Source organism: Lissotriton helveticus, chromosome 4_1 (genome assembly GCF_964261635.1).
Source record: "Lissotriton helveticus chromosome 4_1, aLisHel1.1, whole genome shotgun sequence".
Classification (NCBI taxonomy): Eukaryota; Metazoa; Chordata; class Amphibia; order Caudata; family Salamandridae; genus Lissotriton; species Lissotriton helveticus.
The window spans coordinates 1,719,151,038-1,719,170,920 of NC_136063.1; positions in this window are offsets into that span (position 1 = coordinate 1,719,151,038).

The window sequence follows — 19,883 nt, forward strand, 5'->3', positions numbered from 1 at the left end:
GAAACCAGAACGGACCCGCTCATTCCAGCGAACATGCCACTGAGGAAAGGATTGAAAAAAAGTTGCCGATTTTCAATAAAGAGAACATATTTCAAGCTTCCTGAGGCTTTCCCTCTTCTTCGTGCTTCCTGATTGTTGAATTTAAGCGGCTTGGCACAGCCGCCGAGGGAAGCCCACTGCCTGTCTGCGGGTCCGTTCTGGTTTCCAACCTGGGAGCCATGAAAGCATCGGAAGGAAGGAGTGCAGGTTGCATTTCAGGGCTGCAACCTGCACAAAGTTCGTATCGACGCCTGTAAAGCAGGGCAGCCACAGCGCCCGGAACAGTGCACCAACCCACTCGGGTTTAAACTTTGTCAAAATTCAGGAGTGAAACTGCGCACCCACTGGGGTTTAATTGAAACAAACTACAAGCACCATGAGGCAGTGTGAGTGCCACGCCCATAGGGGCAGGTGCTTCTATTGAAAACTGTGCGTTTCCAGCGCAAGGCTCATTCCAGCGAACATGCCACTGAGGAAAGGATTGAAATATCCTGAAACGCATCTGGCTTAGAGAATGTGATGCCTGAATCCGGGTGAGGTGACTGCTGGCAAGTTGCCGATTTTCAATAAAGAGAACATATTTCAAGCTTCCTGAGGCTTTCCCTCTTCTTCGTGCTTCCTGATTGTTGAATTTAAGCGGCTTGGCACAGCCGCCGAGGGAAGCCCACTGCCTGTCTGCGGGTCCGTTCTGGTTTCCAACCTGGGAGCCATGAAAGCATCGGAAGGAAGGAGTGCAGGTTGCATTTCAGGGCTGCAACCTGCACAAAGTTCGTATCGACGCCTGTAAAGCAGGGCAGCCACAGCGCCCGGAACAGTGCACCAACCCACTCGGGTTTAAACTTTGTCAAAATTCAGGAGTGAAACTGCGCACCCACTGGGGTTTAATTGAAACAAACTACAAGCACCATGAGGCAGTGTGAGTGCCACGCCCATAGGGGCAGGTGCTTCTAATGAAAACTGTGCGTTTCCAGCGCAAGGCTCATTCCAGCGAACATGCCACTGAGGAAAGGATTGAAATATCCTGAAACGCGTCTGGCTTAGAGAATGTGATGCCTGAATCCGGGTGAGGTGACTGCTGGCAAGTTGCCGATTTTCAATAAAGAGAACATATTTCAAGCTTCCTGAGGCTTTCCCTCTTCTTCGTGCTTCCTGATTGTTGAATATATATATATATATATATATATATATATATATATATATATATTACCTACTGGCGGTCGCCAGTAGGTATATATAGTTAGGATTTTTTCTCTATGGGTTTTTTGAAAATTCTATGTCTAATAACTTTGGCGTTTGTGGACGGAATCGGCTGAAATTTTCAGGAAAATGGCACATTTTGTTTCTGAGCAGCCCTTGAAAATTTGGGGGGGGTTCGTCCAGTGGGGGCCGAGAAAAAAGGGGGGTCCCAAAACGTGTTTTTAACATTGAGTTTTCCATAGGGCGGTTGGCCTCACTTTTAGCCCGAACGGCTGAATGGATTTGCACGAAACTTGGCAAAATTGTAGGGACTGGTAGCCCGATGTGCCTTTTGTAGGTCTCAATATATGTGCTCCAGTGGATTTTGAGAATTAACGTTTAAAAAAAGATATATATCTGTAACAGCGGACCGGTTAGCGCTCTGGTTCGCGGACTTTTCGCGCAACGGAGCTTTGTGAAGCGAAGCTGATTGGTTCTCCGGCGTCTGTCAACATTCCAAACAGTCCGTAGCAGCCGCCATCTTGTCTCTCGGTAGGATCGAGAGACAAGAGGAGGTCAAAACAAAGGGGGAAATAACTATAAGGGGGCATAGTAGATCCTCGCTGACCCCCTAGGTTTGATGTGGAGGTTTTAAAAGGGCCCCGCGGGGCAAAAAAAAAACAAAATAATAATAATCGAACGGCTGAATGGATTTGCACGAAACTTGGCAAAATATTAGGGACTGGTAGCCCGATGTGCCTTTGCTAGGTCTCAATATATGTGCTCCAGTGGATTTTGAGAAATTAACGTTGAAAAAAAGATATATATCTGTAACAGCGCTCCGCTTCGCGTACTTTTCGCGTTACGGAGCTTTGCGAAGCTGATTGGTTCTCCGGCGTCTGTCAACATTCCAAACAGTCCGTAGCGGCCGCCATCTTGTCCCTCGGTAGGATTGAGAGACAAGAGGAGGCCAAAGCGAAGGGGGAAATGACCATAAGGGGGCATAGTAGATCATTCCTGACCTCTTAGGTTTGATGTACCATTTTGCCAAGTTTGGTGTAATTCCGTTCAGCCATTCAGGCTGTAGACGTATGTAAATGTCCTATGGAAAATTGCATGGGGAAAACACATTTGAAAGTGTTGAAATTTAGAACCAATTAAAATGTTACTTTGGTTTTGTATTTGTGTGTGATGAAAGTTAATTGGTTATGTATATATGTCAAATGAGAGGAAACCACAGCCATTTTGTGATACTACTGTCTGAGGTACATTTGTGAGGAATTTTTGGTGGTGAATTTCTGGTGTTTGATTTACACAGTACTAACACTTCTGCTACTTTTAAAAAGGTGAGTTGTTAATTTGTAAGGGGAACTATGTTGTACACTTGAAGATAATTTGAAAAATGTTTTCTGTTATTTATTTGCAGTCCTTCTGTTATACTAAATACTTGATGAAGTTAGTTTTATATTATGTATTACTAAAAACGATAAATGAAAGTGATTATTTTTTTCTGCAATTTACAGCAAGCAATTTCAAAATAAAATGGCTCACAATGAAGAGACCGTGGCAATTTCTTTTGAATTGTCCACTACATTGATTGAAATTGAGAGCACCAATAATGAAATATTGTCACAAGGAGGACATGACTTGTATGATTCCATTAGATTGATTGAAATGGACAGCACCAAGAATGAAATATTGTCACAAGGAGATGACTTGAATGATTCCACTACATTGATTGAAATTGAGAGCACCAATAATGAAATATTGTCACAAGGAGGAGATGGCTTGTATGATTCCATTAGATTGATTGAAATGGACAGCACCAATAATGAAATATTGTCACAAGGAGGAGATGACTTGAATGATTCCACTACATTGATTGAAATTGAGAGCACCAATAATGAAATATTGTCACGAGGAGATGACTTGAATGATTCCACTACATTGATTGAAATGGACAGCACCAATAATGAAATATTGTCAGAAGGAGGAGATGACTTGAATGATTTTTTTGATCAATCTCTTGATGGCGAATTTATCGAGTGTTTGGAGACCATAGAGTTACAAGAATCATCATTGCAGACTTTTAATGAGGAGATTCCAGATGAGATGATTGAAGAGGAAATTACTGATGAGGACATGTTACTAGTTGTTTCAAATTTAGAAAATTCTGAAGAATAAATTTATATTTAGAAATCAAAAATTGTTTGAGACATTATTTATTTTTATTTTTAATTTATGAGGTTGTAGCGAAGTGATTGTAGTATAAAATGAGACTTATAGTATAGAGTGCAACATTTTTATGTTACATGGTAAGTTTACTCATATTTACTTCCCTTCTGCCACTATATTATCTCCAATGTGTATTTGACATGTCTTCTTCATCTCCGGCCTCCTTTCTCTCACTGTGTGTCTCCGATGCATCTTATCGCTGGTATTTTGTGTAATTACAGAAGAGAGTAAAATAAAATAGTTCGGAACGTGAAAAGGGGGCAAAGTAGAGTACTCCTCACCCCCTAGGCCTTTTTAGGCGGTCCCAAAAGGATCAGTTTCTGCTTTCCTGAGAGATTATGGTATGAGTTCCATATACCACAATAACTTGCATTACAACATGCAAGATATCTATCTCCTATTACCAACTTTTGGAGATATTCGCGCTAAGCGCGAATATCTCCAAAAAGTAACACCTGCCCTGAGCAGTTCTTAGCCATGTTATCCAATGGGAGGTGGATAACATGGCTAAGAGTATTAGCTCGGTAATGCATGAATATCGCTGACTTTTTAGCGATATTCATGCATTGCGGCCGTTTATTATCGCATTTGCGATAAACCTTGATAATAGTAAGGTTTATCTTCGATAATTTCTGACGATGCTTAGTGGTAAAAAATTGGTTGGTAAGCATCGTTAGCGATAAATATCGCTTAACTTTGGTAATATGCCCCAACGTCTGTTAACGTTCGATTCGAAGGAAATGAGGAAGTGTTGAAAAACATTGTCTGCGCCATCTTGCCTTTTTTGAAATGCCACACTTTTGTCGTGCACGGCAGCCATTTTAGATGTCTTGACCAGACCCACTCTCTGCACGCTGTCGATTCGTAGCATGGCTCCTCACCCTCGTAAGCATCTCCCCCAGGCACTGGTCACCACCGCTCTCTGTCTTATGCATGGGCAATAAACCTTCCCCCATCTGCGCTGCTCTTCCCTGAGAATCACACTCTGTGCCCGCCCGACACCTCCCTTTCGCCCTATTCACTACCGCACCCTCTGACACTCCTCTTCCTCTGTGTCCGAATGTCCAGGCCGGTCCTAGGCTATCAGCTAGCCCTGCAGATGTAGTTTATGGCCCCAGCTGTAAAGAATCACCCCTCTTCAAAGGAGTTATAGTAGATCAAGGCCCACACCCGATGTGATCCGTCACAGCACACGCGTTCCTACTATCTGAAAACCATCCTGTATTGTGATTGGGGAGGGGACCGAGCCTGAAGCGGAAGATTCCAGGAATGACTCTTTGTACATCAAAGTTTTTACAATTATGTGTCACATTAAAAATATATAGCACTCCAACAAAGTAGTAGGAATATAAAACTTTAATAACATAAATATATACAACAAAACAAAAACAGTAAAAACATTTAAACAACGAAGAGACCGTGGCAATTTCTTTTTAATTATCCAATAGATTTATTGAAATTGACAGCACCAATAATGAAATATTCTTGTCAGTAGCGGTCTGTTGTGCGAATAGTTCCAAGGCAGCAGAACGCGCTGAAATCTAGATGGCACGAAAGTGATGTCTAGTAAGTTGCCGCCCAGCAAAAAACGGCGTGGGGCGCCGCGGGGGTGAGTGAGTCCAGTAGGCACCACAGCTATTCTTACCGGCATTGCAGAATTACTGCTGGGGACAATGCCTGTGCTGTAGCAGGGTCACAGCAGAAACAAAAAGGATTCTGTTGAAGATGTTGTTGGTTTTGAATTTGAAAACAGTTCTGGTGTCAACTGCTATGCTAATGTAGTGGTTAATGTTTTGTTTTCTCTAGAAAATGTAAAAGAGGGGGAGGCAGTCCAAAGTTCCGTTAAAAGGGCAAAGGAAAGGATCGGTGGTTTGAACTATCAGTCAAAAAGGGGAGGGGGTGCAATAATTTTTCCTACCGGGTCACACTGTGCTTTCACCGGAAGTGAGGTCTGCAGGATTGTAGTAATTCAAAGTGAGGCTGGCGCCAGCATGGGAGCGCCGACGTCCCGCGGATACAGTTTCGTCACTCCACGGGCGATCATGGCAGTCATTCCCCATCGGGGGTCGGAGACTCCCGCGGCTCCTCTAGAATCTTCAAGGTCGTGGAGGACTACGGTGGTGGAGTCAACCAGTGACCGGGCCATTTCTTTATGTTGGGCCCGCTCTTGCCAGGTCGACCGCCATTTTGAGAGTTCGGCAGCTACCGGCGATCGCGGGGTCACATGAGCGGACGGGCTCCACCCTGCCGGGCGAGACGTTGCAGCATGGCCACAGTGGAAGAACCGTTATCTAGGTCGTTCCGAAACTGTGCAGCACTGTAGTTGTTAGGATGCCACCGCCTGGAGCGCTGAGGGTGCAGCTGGGAAGCCTCCACCTGGGGAGGCGGGAGAGGCCTGTTCGCACCGTCTCTCCCTCCCAGTGCACCCCACGGCGTCTCGCTTGAGATTTGTTATGGCCGGACCAGGCGATGAGGACGAGGGGGGGGTCGGAGGCATGTGCAAGACATCCCCCTCCAGTGTTGTCGCAGCCATTATAAAAGAAAGAAGTGTCCCGTCCGTCTTCGGGCCGGGCTTCCGGTGGATGTCGGCCGGACGCCCCTGGCTCTGGCCCCATGAACGGGTTTCTTGGTTTATCGGCTGCAGCCGGATCCCGTCGGCCTCGGCCCCCCGACCGTTGGTGGTCGGACCGGAAGAGCATGTGGCGGGACTACCTGCAACTCTCAAGGGCCACCGCGGCCGGACTGGGAGAGAGAGGGGAGGGTCGAGGAGACATTCCCCCCCCCTGCAACTGTTCAGCGTTGTAAAGGCAATCCCCTGGCCGGGTCCCGCTGGTCTCGGCCTCTCCTCCGGCTACACCCTACGTTAGGATCTCCTGGCCGAGGCGTGGCAGCAGGACCTGCCTTATATGGGCTGCTCCCGGCTGGGCGTAGCCGGAACCCTGCCCCACCTTGGAAGTTTCCAGAGTGGGGGTGGATGTTCTACTGACTTGCATTTTCCCTAGTCTATCGATTTTTTTGGCGTGGCAGGCGGTGGGACAGCGAGGGGTGATTTGGTTTCTCTTACTGTTTTTCTGGTCTCTCACCACTGGCATATTTTAACGTTTTCTTGTTTCTAGGACATTAATAGGTTTTATCATTACGTTATGTTATCGTTTCTTTGTTCGTTGTTTAATAAAAGTTCATGTTCATCAGTGGCCTACTGATTTTCGTTTTCCTATTTTTTTCTTTCCAGGTTGTTTCATGGTAAAGTTTCTGTTAACAGGATACAGTGATCACTTCGTTATTATTGCATATGTCCTTTTCACTAGGGGTGCTCTCTGGTCGGGCCAGATGACGTATCTCTAGTAAATGGTCCGGGTGAAAAAGGTGCATCAATCAGTGGGGAGTAGATAGGCATGACAGATTACAACGGGGGAGAACGGTCCGCATTACGTACCCTTTCACTACTTGCAAAGATTTTCCTACGTTTATTTGCAAACAGGGAATACCTCCAAAAAGAACTAATTCCCAAACAGTCAATGTTCGGACAATCAATCAATCAATGAGGAATGAAATAGGTACGACGTGTTAAAGGCTTGCGTTACCTACCCTTCACTATCTGCAAAGGGAGATAGAATATTCCTATTCTTCCTCGTTTGCAGGTAGAGAAGATCGTTAAGAGAATTAACTTCGAACAATTCAATGCTCGATTGAAACAATCAACAAGGGGTACTGTGAACACAAATGAACGCCGCTTATATACATACGCATTGCTATTTTCAACAGGTTGTTCCTAATGTTTCTATTTTAGCGAGGTCAAAAGAGATCCCATTAGTGGCCTACTGATTTTGCTCGATTCCTTTTGTTTTTTTACACGATTTTTCGCTATCTGCAAAGACTAAACAGAGTATTGCGACTCTGTGCTTGTTTGTAAATAGAGAATGAACCAAAGAGAACAATCAATCAAATGGAGAGAGAAGCAGGCACGACGGATTACAAAGGGGGAAAGGGCTGCGTTAACTACCCTTCACTATCTGCAAAGAGAGAGTACTCCTAATAGAAATGAGGGGTGGGGGGCAGCAATCAAAGCAGATCAGTGTGCATAAACACGAAAAAAAAAATTCTTACCACGTACTTGACATTCGACAGCTTATGATATTTGCTATTAAAAAACCATTGAAATTCACTGAAAAAACCATAGGTTATAGACCATATATAGTTAGGAATTAGCATTTGCAAAACCTTGAAAATTCACTGAAAAAACCATAGGTTATAGACCATATATAGTTAGGAATTAGCATTTAAAAAACCTTATTTTACTCACACAAAACCATTGAAATTCCATATATAGTTAGTTGCACTAACTATATATTGCGCACCCGCAATCCACTGCTGATGATGTCACATATTACATCATTCATGACATGGTCAGTGACATCACTGATGACATCACTGATGACATCTCAAATGACATCACTGATGACATCACTGATGACAACATCCAGTGACTATGTTTCTGTAAAGTTAAAATATGTCTTACATATTGAAGAATGAGTGGATGTATAAGTGTCTGGACGAAGGATTTAGTAGGTGCATGACTGAATGTATGAGTGAGTGATTAAATGTGTCTCACTGAGTGCATGGGTTAGTGACTAAACTGTCTTAATTTGTGCATCATTATGTCTGTTGTTCTGTAAACTGCTGCATGTGTTGATCAGTAGCTATATGAGTAACTATATGGGTTATTGATTGATTGCCCAAGTATTTGCATGGGAGACTGAGTGTGTGTGTGGCTGGATGGGAGGTGTGTGACTCTGTACAGATCAATGTGTACTTGTATCAATGATTGTATAAGAGAGTAAGTATGTGTTAGTATATGGTTGAAAACGTAAGGTGCTCTATGTTTAACTGTATAGAGTAGAAAATGGAAGTGTGATTGATTCTTTACAGGACTGACTAGGTGTGTGAGTAACTCCATGGATGAGTGGCAGAGTGTGAGTGTCTGTATAGGTGTATGAGTGCATATGATTGTGTTGTAAACATGAGTGATTGTATGTATGAATGATTGTATGGGTGAATGAGTGAATGTGTGTGTAGACGTAGGAATCAGTGAGTACGTATGTAGTAACTAGTATTGGTGTGTCAATGGTTTCAAAAATTATACTCTGTTTTTAACACTGGGTGAAACAGAGGTTATATTAAAATGTGAGGAGATGCATTGTATTGTCACATGAATGATATCATCAGTGATGTGATCATTGATGTCAAGTGAGATGTCATCAGTGATGTCATTTGAGATGTCATCAGTGATGTCATCAGTGATGTCACTGACCATGTCATGAATGATGTAATATGTGACATCATCAGCAGTGGATTGCGGGTGCACAATATATAGTTAGTGCAACTAACTATATATGGAATTTCAATGGTTTTGTGTGAGTAAAATAAGGTTTTTTAAATGCTAATTCCTAACTATATATGGTCTATAACCTATGGTTTTTTCAGTGAATATATATATATATATATATATGTGTATGTAAAAATATTTACACTGACAACATTCTCTCAACTATGCATTTCATAAGACAACACACAATAAAAGCAACATGGAAATAATAAGACACATGTTACACATGAGACATGATGCTACGAAAATTCCAGTACACAGAAATACTTTACATTTTTTATATTGGAGGACTGACCACCAAGTTGTTTTGAGGGTTTTCCCAATGAAGCGGGGAGAGCCTAGTGTCCAGCATATGGGGATGAAAGGATACCTCCAGCATTTCCTATGCCTACAGACATGTCCAGCACTGGAAGCCGTGCCACTGCTTGTAGCAATGTCTGGCTCTAAATGTGTGAAGAAACACTGCACTGCAGCAGCTATCTCCGAGCGTGCTCAGCTGGGTGCGTTGTCCCCCATACAGCTGAAGATGTTTTTAGGACCAATTCCCTTATTACCTCCGATTCTTCTAGAGGAACACTGAGACCCCTCTCATCTTTATAGTCAGCTACTTAGGGGATTTCCTAAACAAAAGTCACAGAAGGATTAAGGAGGAGTTTGTGGTGGTCCTTGCCTGGCTCGGGAATAGCCGACATGCTGTTCCTGTGTGTGTGTTAGTTGTGGCTGGCAAAATCTCAGCCTTTGCTATGTCGTGCTCTACCTCCAGCACAGTGTTTACTCCTACATGTATTAGGTATCATTCTCTACACTCCACTGGTGGGGAACCCAGGTGTGAGGTGAGGTTACACTTGTTGGGGAATGATGTATGCAGGTATATGATTGATTGTGCTCATGACTAAATGAGTGATATTTTGTGGACGAACATTACATTTGTAAATGCATATGTGTGTCAGGAGTTCACTGGAATTCAAACCAGGAATGCCAATGATAACCCCATTACTTCTCGTTTAGTCAAATGTAATGTGAATAAACTGTTTTACCTTTCTTTGTATGCTTAAAGCATCCTGGGCACTTGCACTTTCTGTTCCACCTGGCCAACCACGCGCAGCGGAGGCTAGCGCTGCCGCGGGCGGGGAAATTCATTCTTCGGCGCCATCACTCGAGCTGCCCACAGGCCACGCCCACTAGACCCGAGGCCACGCCCCCTTTACTTCTTAAGCTGCGCTGATTGCAAGCCCGCGCTTAGGAATCTGACACTCCTGAGGCGGAAGCCGGGAGAGACTCTTGTGATTATTTTAAACATTGTAATGTGAATAAACTGTTTTAACTTTCTTTGTATGCTTAAAGCATCCTGGGCACTTGCACTTTCTGTTCCACCTGGCCAACCACGCGCAGCCGAGGCTAGCGCTGCCGCGGGCGGGGAAATTCATTCTTCGGCGCCATCACTCGAGCTGCCCACAGGCCATGCCCACTAGACCCGAGGCCACGCCCCCATCAGCACCCTATAAAAATGCGTATATTTCGGACGCGCAGCGGGCGCGCCATCAGCGCGCCGAAGGCGTGCCTAAGGCAAGCCCGTCTGCGCCTGTCCGCGGCCAGCCGGGGCACGGGGCATGTCCCTCTGCCGGTTTCATCAAATACACTTCTGCTGACCTGATCCGATTGCATTCCTATTGTCCCACCCCCCCCCCCGTGTCTCTGTCGAGCTGTGAGTCACTGGGGCTTCTTTGCGCCAGAGCCACCTTCCCTGAGATAGTAACCCATCTGTCTCCAGTCCCTCTTTCAGCCATCAATTCTCCTCCTATCAACAGGTCTCCATACTCCAATCTCACAGTGACCTATCTTAATACACGCTCACTGGTAAAACACCAGTTGGAAATCTTTGCCCTGTTATATTCTGAGAAACCGGACATATTGCTACTAACGGAGACATGGCTCAATGAGGAGTCGGCCCCTGACATTCTTGCTGCAATCCCCACTGGCTATTACATCATCCAAGTGAACAGAGCCTCTGGTAAGCCGGGAGGTGGGGTCGCAGCGATTATTAAAAACGCTATCAGATTCTCCGCCCTGACTCCAGTCGGTATCCCCTCGGTCGACTATCTTGTACTGAGACTGGAATCTTCAGTGACCCCTCTTATCTGTGTCCTAGTCTATCGTCCCCCCCAGTCTATGCCAAATTTCCCTACGATGTTTGGGGACATGCTCTCCCAACTCGTTATTAATAATTCTAGAATTTTAGTCCTAGGTGACTTTAATTATTGGCCCTTTGATGTAAAAGAGAGTGCTTGCTCTGCTACATTTTCTGATCTTTTATCTAGTATGAATTGTCTTTCTCATATAAAATCAGCAACCCACATTAAGGGTCACATTTTGGACCAGATTTGGACTTCCAACCTGGACATATCCGCCCTCTCCATCTCACCCTGTCTATGGTCAGACCATTTTATAATTTCCTTTTCTCTCATGGCCGCCCCCTGCCCTAGCAGAGTCCTGGATGGCAACCTTTCGGGCCGGAATTGGAATCGGGTCGACCTTAGCAAATTTGTTTCCTTACTGAGAACTGCCTCCCCTTCTAATTTTGGCTCCATTGACACCCAAGCCTCTGCCCTTACACACTGGCTGGAGTCAGCAAGCGATACTGTGGCTCCGCTTAGACAGATTATGCTTAAGCGCCTGCATGACACTCAAAGGGGGTTCACCGAGGACCTGGGTCTTAGGCAGGCTGAGTGCCGGTGGCGACGCGGCTATGCCACCGACATGAAACTGCGTTTTTTAACCCTGCTTAAAGAATATAAAACAGCGGTCCTGCAAGCCAAGACCTCCTATTTCTCTAAAAAGATTGTTGACTCCGCCACTAGAACCAAGGATATTTTTTCTATTGTGGAGGAACTGTCGAACCCAGATAGGGTTACCATTAAACCTCTCCCTTCCCGTGCACTCTGTGACTCCTTAAATCTTTTCTTCGTGGAGAAAATTGCCAATATTAAAAACAGCATTTTGTCCTCGGCCCCGCTCCACCCCCTCAGGGCCGACCCCTCCTGGTTCTCTCCCAACCCTATGCAGCTGACTCAGATTTCTCCAATCTCGGAGATGGAGCTTTTTGCTCTCTTAAAGAAGGTTGCTTCTGGATCCCCTATGGACTGCTGCCCCCCCTTGATTCTCCGTGAAGCTTTTACAGCCTGTCCTTCCCCCCCTCTGGCACTGTTGAACAACTCTCTCTCCTCCGGCTTGGTTCCTGGGTCATTTAAAAGAGCAGAGGTTGTGCCCATCCTGAAAAAACCTACGGCAGACTCCACGATCATGAGTAATTTCCGTCCCATCTCCCTTCTCCCCTATCTCAGCAAGGTTCTGGAGTCTCACGTTACTAACATCCTGAGCACTTTTATTGACGACTCTCACTTCCTTGACTCCCAACAGGCCGGATTCCGACCCAATCATTCCACGGAATCCGTCATTCTTTCAGTTATGGAGGAGTTGCGGAGAGGGGCTGATCCAACACCAGTCAGGTTTTGGTGCTCCTGGATTTGTCGGCCGCCTTTGACACGGTCGACCATGATATCCTGGTCGGCCGTGTCAGGGAGGCTGGCATCCGGGGCACAGCCCTTGACTGGGTCCGCTCCTTTCTGAGTAACCGCCGTCAGGCGGTTCGGCTCTCCCAGTTTTCTGCTGACGAGGTCGGGCTAACCTGCGGCGTCCCGCAGGGCTCCTCCTTATCTCCTCTTCTTTTAATTTATACCTGACTCCCCTCATTCGGTCCTTACGAGGCAGCTGTGTCACCGCGTTTAATTACGCGGATGACATTCAGCTGGTCTTCGATATTAACTCTTCGGACCAATCCATTGATAACTTTCAATCCACTCTATGTCACATTAGTGACTGGATGGGTGTGAATCACCTGAAACTCAACCCCGACAAGACTGAGTTGGTGCTTGTCGGGGGGGCTGCCAACCCTTGGAAATCCATCTTTTGGTCCACGAGGTTGGGTCTTCCCCCCAATCCTGTCAACTCTGTAAAAAGCATTGGGATCATTATTAGTAATCACCTCACGATAAAGCCCCAGATTAACACGGTAGTCTCTTCCAGTTTTTTCCAGTTAAGAAAGATCCGAAAGATTGCCCGTTTCTTGACCACCGAGGCTCTCACCCTGGTCCTGTTGGCTTTAGTCATCTCTAGGATAGACTATGCCAACTCCCTTTATGTCGGTATACCGGCATACCAATTGAAGAGGTTACAACTTGTACAAAATCAGGCTCCACGGCATATCCACCATCAGCCCAGACACCAACATGTCCGTCCTCTGTTAAAATCCCTCCACTGGCTCCCTGTCTCTGAGCGCTGCAAGTTCAAACTGGGCTGCATTATTTTTAAGTCCCTTGCAGGTACAGGCCCCTCTTTCATTTCATCACTACTGCATTCATATGTTCCCTCCCGCAATCTCCGTTCCTCCCATCTGGCCTTACTTCGGGCCCGACCTTTAAACGCAAAAAACTGGGAGGACTTAGGTTCTCATTCCTTGCCCCGGCTTTCTGGAATGCTCTCCCGTTGGGTCTAAGACTAGCCTCCCCCTACACCCATTTTAGGTCCCTTCTTAAAACCCACTTTCAGAGAAACTCCACTCCTGAGGCGGAAAGCCGGGAGTTAGCACGATCATTTTAAATTGCATTTTGTTGTTGCCATTGATTTTAAAGACTGCTAATTTCCCTTGTACCACGCACTTGTGACAGTACCGGTCAGCCGATTCAGGGCTGAGACGGCATCCTGTTACTAGGGCAACGCCGCGTCACTGCAGCGGACACGCCCACCCACGTGACCTTCACGTGACCACGCCCACTTGCTCTATTTGAGCGCGCGCAGACCGATTTCGCGCGTTCAGAGAAACTCCACTCCTGAGGCGGAAAGCCGGGAGTTAGCACGATCATTTTAAATTGCATTTTGTTGTTGCCATTGATTTTAAAGACTGCTAATTTCCCTTGTACCACGCACTTGTGACAGTACCGGTCAGCCGATTCAGGGCTGAGACGGCATCCTGTTACTAGGGCAACGCCGCGTCACTGCAGCGGACACGCCCACCCACGTGACCTTCACGTGACCACGCCCACTTGCTCTATTTGAGCGCGCGCAGACCGATTTCGCGCGTTCAGAGAAACTCCACTCCTGAGGCGGAAAGCCGGGAGTTAGCACGATCATTTTAAATTGCATTTTGTTGTTGCCATTGATTTTAAAGACTGCTAATTTCCCTTGTACCACGCACTTGTGACAGTACCGGTCAGCCGATTCAGGGCTGAGACGGCATCCTGTTACTAGGGCAACGCCGCGTCACTGCAGCGGACACGCCCACCCACGTGACCTTCACGTGACCACGCCCACTTCATATGCCAGCCCATAGACATAAAAATGTGCTGTAACAGGAAGCGCAGCGGACGAGCGCAGCGGGCGCGACGAATGCGCGCCGAAGGCGCGCATAAGGCAAGCTCGTCTGCGCTCGTCCGCGCCGAGGGAGGGCCGATGGCCACCCCCCCTGCAACTCCAGACCCACGGCCTCGTGCACATACGGTGAGATTAACCTATTCCGCCGGCGAATTACGCCAACTAAGACATCTAGCGGATCAACCGCACTCAATCCCTATTTTAAGACACTCCAACCACATTGTAGGCCCAGTGTCATGTCCATCTTGCATCAAACTTTCCAGCGAATCTTCAACAAATAACATACCTTCCATACAAGCGGCACTAATAAATGCCAGATCCCTCCCTAAACACAAAACGGAAATAGCCGACTTGATCGACGCGTATAAACTTGACCTATTGTTTATTACCGAAACGTGGGGCGATGAGGCCTCAGGACCCGACTTTGCTGAAGCTACTCCCAACGATTTTAATGTCTGTAGACTCGATAGACCAATAAAAAGAGGTGGCGGCATTGCCATCATTTATAAAAGCCACTTCAGACTCACAACCAAACCTTATATATGTTCAGAATACGAATCTCTCATATTCACATTAGGCCTATCAGCAAAAACATCCTTTAAGGGATTGCTGATGTACCGCCCTCCTGGCTCAAGAGCTAAGTTTTTATCTAACTTAGGCAATTTACTAGAAGCAGTTGCGGACACCCCCCAGTTTACGCTACTAGGTGACTTTAATTTTCACCTTGAGATCTCAAATAACCAAGACACCATGCAACTTATCTCAGACCTGGAAGCTGTGGGACTAATACAGCTCATTAACTCTCCAACCCACCAGGCCGGTCACACATTAGACGGCATATTTACAAATAGCCCTCTTGTAAAAATTACCCAGATAATCCCTTTGATCTGGTCAGACCATTCAGCCATCTGCTTCACAATACAGACAACTAACACTAAATTAAACACCGGTGTACCAGCTCGATCAACACACAGAGACTGGAAAAATATTGATATTTGTCAACTAGCAGAGATGATACATAACACATATATCCCTATCGAGCAAGACCCTACCAAAGCATCTCTAAACTACCTGACCAATCTGCACTCGGCCTGTAACAAACTAGCCCCTCCCAAATCTACACGCCGAAACAGAACAACACCGTCAGCCCCATGGTTCACGGAGGCCTTACGCATGCAGAAACAACACTGCAGGAACCTGGAAAGACAATGGCGTCGCAACTACAGCCCGACAGACAAATCCAACTACAAAAATGCCCTCGCCATTTACAAAAGAGCGATAACTACCGAGAAAAGTCACTACTTTACCACTCAGATCAATCAGGCAAAAAATTCATCAGGAGAATTATTCAGGGTAGTTACTACCTTATCCAACCCCCCGACGCCGCCCTTAGAGACTTCTCAAGCTCTGACCGATGCCTTGGCTACTTTCTTTGAGGAAAAAGTCAGTACCATCTTCCAGACTTTTTCGCGATCTACCCCTCTACTATCTGTGACTTCTCCCTCTACTAGCAAGTCATCAACGTTCCTATCTTTTAACCCTGTAGATAAAGATTATATCCAACGTCTAGTAGCTAGCACCAAATCTGGCTCTCCCCTGGACCCTTGTCCCCCTTCCATTCTCAACCGCATACCGGAAGCAATTTCCCCTTCATTATCCTCTATATGTAATGCCATGTTCGCCACGGGAACATATCCTTCAGTCTGGAAAGAAGCGATCATAAAACCATTGCTGAAAAAACCCACGCTAGACCCTCTCCTTCCAGCAAGCTATAGACCGATCGCTTGTCTCCCATTCCCAGCAAAGATTTTTGAAAAATCCATGAACCAGCAGTTGTCAAAATACATAAATGACAACAATCTATTAGACGACACTCAGTTCGGTTTTAGGCAGGGACACGGGACCGAGACGGCACTACTGAAAGCCGCGGACGAGATTAGAACTACTATGGACAAGGGAGGATCGGCCGTCTTGATACTCCTGGATCTCTCCTCTGCTTTTGACACGGTCGACCACAGCACATTGATCGACCGTGTCACAGCCCTGGGAATAGGAGGAACAGCCAAAGACCTGATTGCTTCATTTCTCGCCAATCGACCACAGACTGTCAAAATGGGAAACTACACCTCACAGACCTTCTCCCTCCCCTGTGGAGTCCCTCAAGGCTCCTCGCTAAGTCCGACGCTTTTTAATATCTATGTATCGGACTTGGCGAGGGTGATAAAATCCCATGGCATAGCACTAACAACATACGCCGACGACACGCAATTAGTGCTATCGGTGCATGATAACGGAGCTAGCGTAGCAGCCAACCTCCAGGAGGGTATGAAGGCAATAAGCTCCTGGATGTCATCTAACTGCCTCAAGCTTAACTCTGATAAAACGGAGGTGATGACATTCGGGAGCTTGAAACCAGCATGGTCCCCACATTGGTGGCCACCGGAGCTGGGATCCCCCCCCGAACCGGTGACTAAGGTCCGCAATCTGGGAGTTATCTTCGATAACAAACTGACCTTCCACCACCATGCCAATGCCGTGACCTCATCTGCATTCTTCATACTCAAAAAAATCAAGAAACTTCTCCCATATCTACCTCAGTCAGCTGGCAAAACTCTCATTAGTACTCTTGTGTTCTCTAAAACGGACTACTGCAACTCTCTGCTTCTTAATGCGCAGGAAGGAGTCCTTAACAAATTCCAGACCGTTCAAAACGCGGCAGCAAGGATGTTACTTTCAATTCCCAAATTCACATCAGTATCTCACCGCTTCAAAGAACTCCACTGGCTCCCAATCAGGAAACGAATAAAGTTCAAGGCTCTTTGTATAGCCTACAAGACCCTTAATTATCCAGGGCCTAAGTTCTTAAAAATAGCTCTTCATCCTCTGGAGCATCGCAGAACTCTTCGATCCTCTACTACTTGCATGCTGTCTGTCCCTCGAACAAAAAAAGCCACTTGGGGAGACAGGTGCTTCACTACAGCCACTGCCAAGTTATGGAATATCCTCCCACTGCATATCAAAACTGCCCCAACCCTCATCAAATTCCGAAAGTGCCTTAAGACATGGCTTTTCTCCTCTGCCTAACTACCCTCAAAGAGTATGGAGTCCTCTGATCACTAGCGCCGAGACACCCTTAGGGGTATTTGTGCGCTTTAAAAATAGCAAAAATAAATAAATAAATAAATAATGCCTACAACTAATGCTTCTCGCCCCACGGACTGTCTGTTTTCCTTTTGCTTTAGTGCCAAGAAACCGCTGGGTGTAAGTTGCACTTTATAAATTTTTTTTACATTACATTACATTACAGGATCTATAATGCACTCCAGAATCAAAAGTCACTGTACAAGAGGGGAAGGGAGATAGAGAGAAAAGAAACTCCCCATAAGTATATTAGCGTGCTTACCTCGTGAAGGCTGGTTGGCGGAAGTCAAAGAGGAAGGATCATCGGTCTGCAATGCACACATTGGGATTATCATAAGGGATCATTAGTCCACGTATACTTGTGTACAACAGGATGCAATGTCTTGTGAGTATCAGTGGAATGGCTTACCAGGGTAAGGAGGTGGAGAGGCCATGACTAGCCCCTAAATGGCCAGGATAGAGTTTGGGCACCGAATACAGAATTCTGCCTCCAATAGTAGAGAATACGATAACCAGTAGGAATTCCAGAATGGCAGCAAGCAAATGTCAGTATCTTTGGAAGCTGTAACCAGGGGTGGGCGGAAATCACGGAGTCTCACTCTGTGGAATTACATAAAAACTCAGCAAGATTCTGCGGAGTTCCTCCCAAAAAACAAAATATGCATGTTGCGCTGCTCACATAGATTTAGTGCCAGTAGCCAATTTAGCACTGACAAATCAGTGCAAACAGCAGCACGCATACATTCAAGCTGATGTTGTTACTGCTCGAGTAAAATATGTATGCAAGAAGCAGCCCTCTGACCGTGACCATGACTGCTCACGACCACCGCCAATAAAAAAATCTAACTGGAAGTCCTTCTAAAGAATGGAAATCATGCTTTGAATGCTAAGTCTTGCTCGCATTTCAACAGATTTTGGCCAGAACTATGTGTTAATAAGAGCAATGCAGAGTCACCCAAAGTCCACCAATTCTGCCAGCGGAATGACATTTTTGGCCTGGGCACAGCCCTAACCACTCTATGGCACCAAATGTGGGGGAATGCATATGGTGCGACCCATTTGACTAGAATAGAGAACCCTCAACTGCTGTTACCAATTCAATTGTAACAGTCAGTATTTTATGTGAACAACCCCAACATTGCATAAAATATGTCCAACCACTGTAATGTATCAACCTACCTGGCAGGCCAGGTAAAATGTGAGGCCACAAGTCTGACACACATCTGCCGTTCCTGACTTATGTGTCTGTTTCTATATCCTACCCCAGGAATCTGGATGGGCTGTTGTTCAGGGGTAAGATTGAGATTTAATCCCATGCATGGTGATGCCATACAGCACTCAACAGGTGACAATGATATTGCTTGCTACTTTTGGGGAGGTCTGTAGATCTCCAGTGGTATCTAGTCATTCAAAGCAAGTATGTATGTGTGCCCTACTGCCTCTCTTGAGACTGTGTGGACTGAACATTGGAAGATTGTGAATAGATAGAGAAAAGGGAAATACCCATCATCACCTACATGAAATAAATGTGATTTTTACAAGTGGCTATCTTGAGAATGCTACAGAAAGGCTGTGCATTCTTCCAAATTATGTAAGTAAGAAAATGCCTCTTGGAGGCGGAGGTTGGTGTAAACCAAAATGACCCCAAACTGATTCGGCTCGGGGCATCACCAATCCATCCTAGCCAGATCGGCCGCTCCTGAGGCATTGCCCTGTGACTTCCTCTCGCAGCAAGGTACATTGAATCCAGCGCTGCAGAGCTGAGTGGCCTTTCAAGCTGGGCCATAACGAGCCTGAGCTCACCTTAGGTCCCGACCGTCTATCTCCGGCCACTTGCCTGCATCACAGCTCCTAGATCGCACCTGCCTAGGCTGTGGTCAAAAGTCCAACAAATTTGGGACCTGATAGAGCGCGCAGGTCACCCGACTATAATTTTACCATATGCACATTGGGCCCATAAATTCAATTCACCATATTTATTAATCGGGTAACCTTACACTCTACTACCAGTAACCCTGTTCCTTTCTATTGTATTTCCAATGTACCCGACTTACCACTCCACTGCTACGGGTACCTAATGACCACAATGGATCAGGGAGCTAGCTGTAAAAGAAAGGCAGACACCAAAATAGAAAATACCTTTTTCTATGTTTGCACTCATATAATAACCACAGACTCAGAACGTTTTAAAACCTTTATCTAGTTTTCATCCAGATCAGAAAGCATAATGTTCACAGCAAGTAAACTGTCAATAACTAAGATTATAAAGAGCATGTATCCATACAGGAAGTAGATAAGACCAACCATTTAGGACTCTAAAGGAAGGTAAGAACAGGGAACATGCTAGTAAGAATTTTCAGGAATTTAGACTAGACGTGGAGTGACTAAAGGACGGGGAAAATAAGGAACATGCTAGAATGTCACAGTATATATATATATATTCACTGAAAAAACCATAGGTTATAGACCATATATAGTT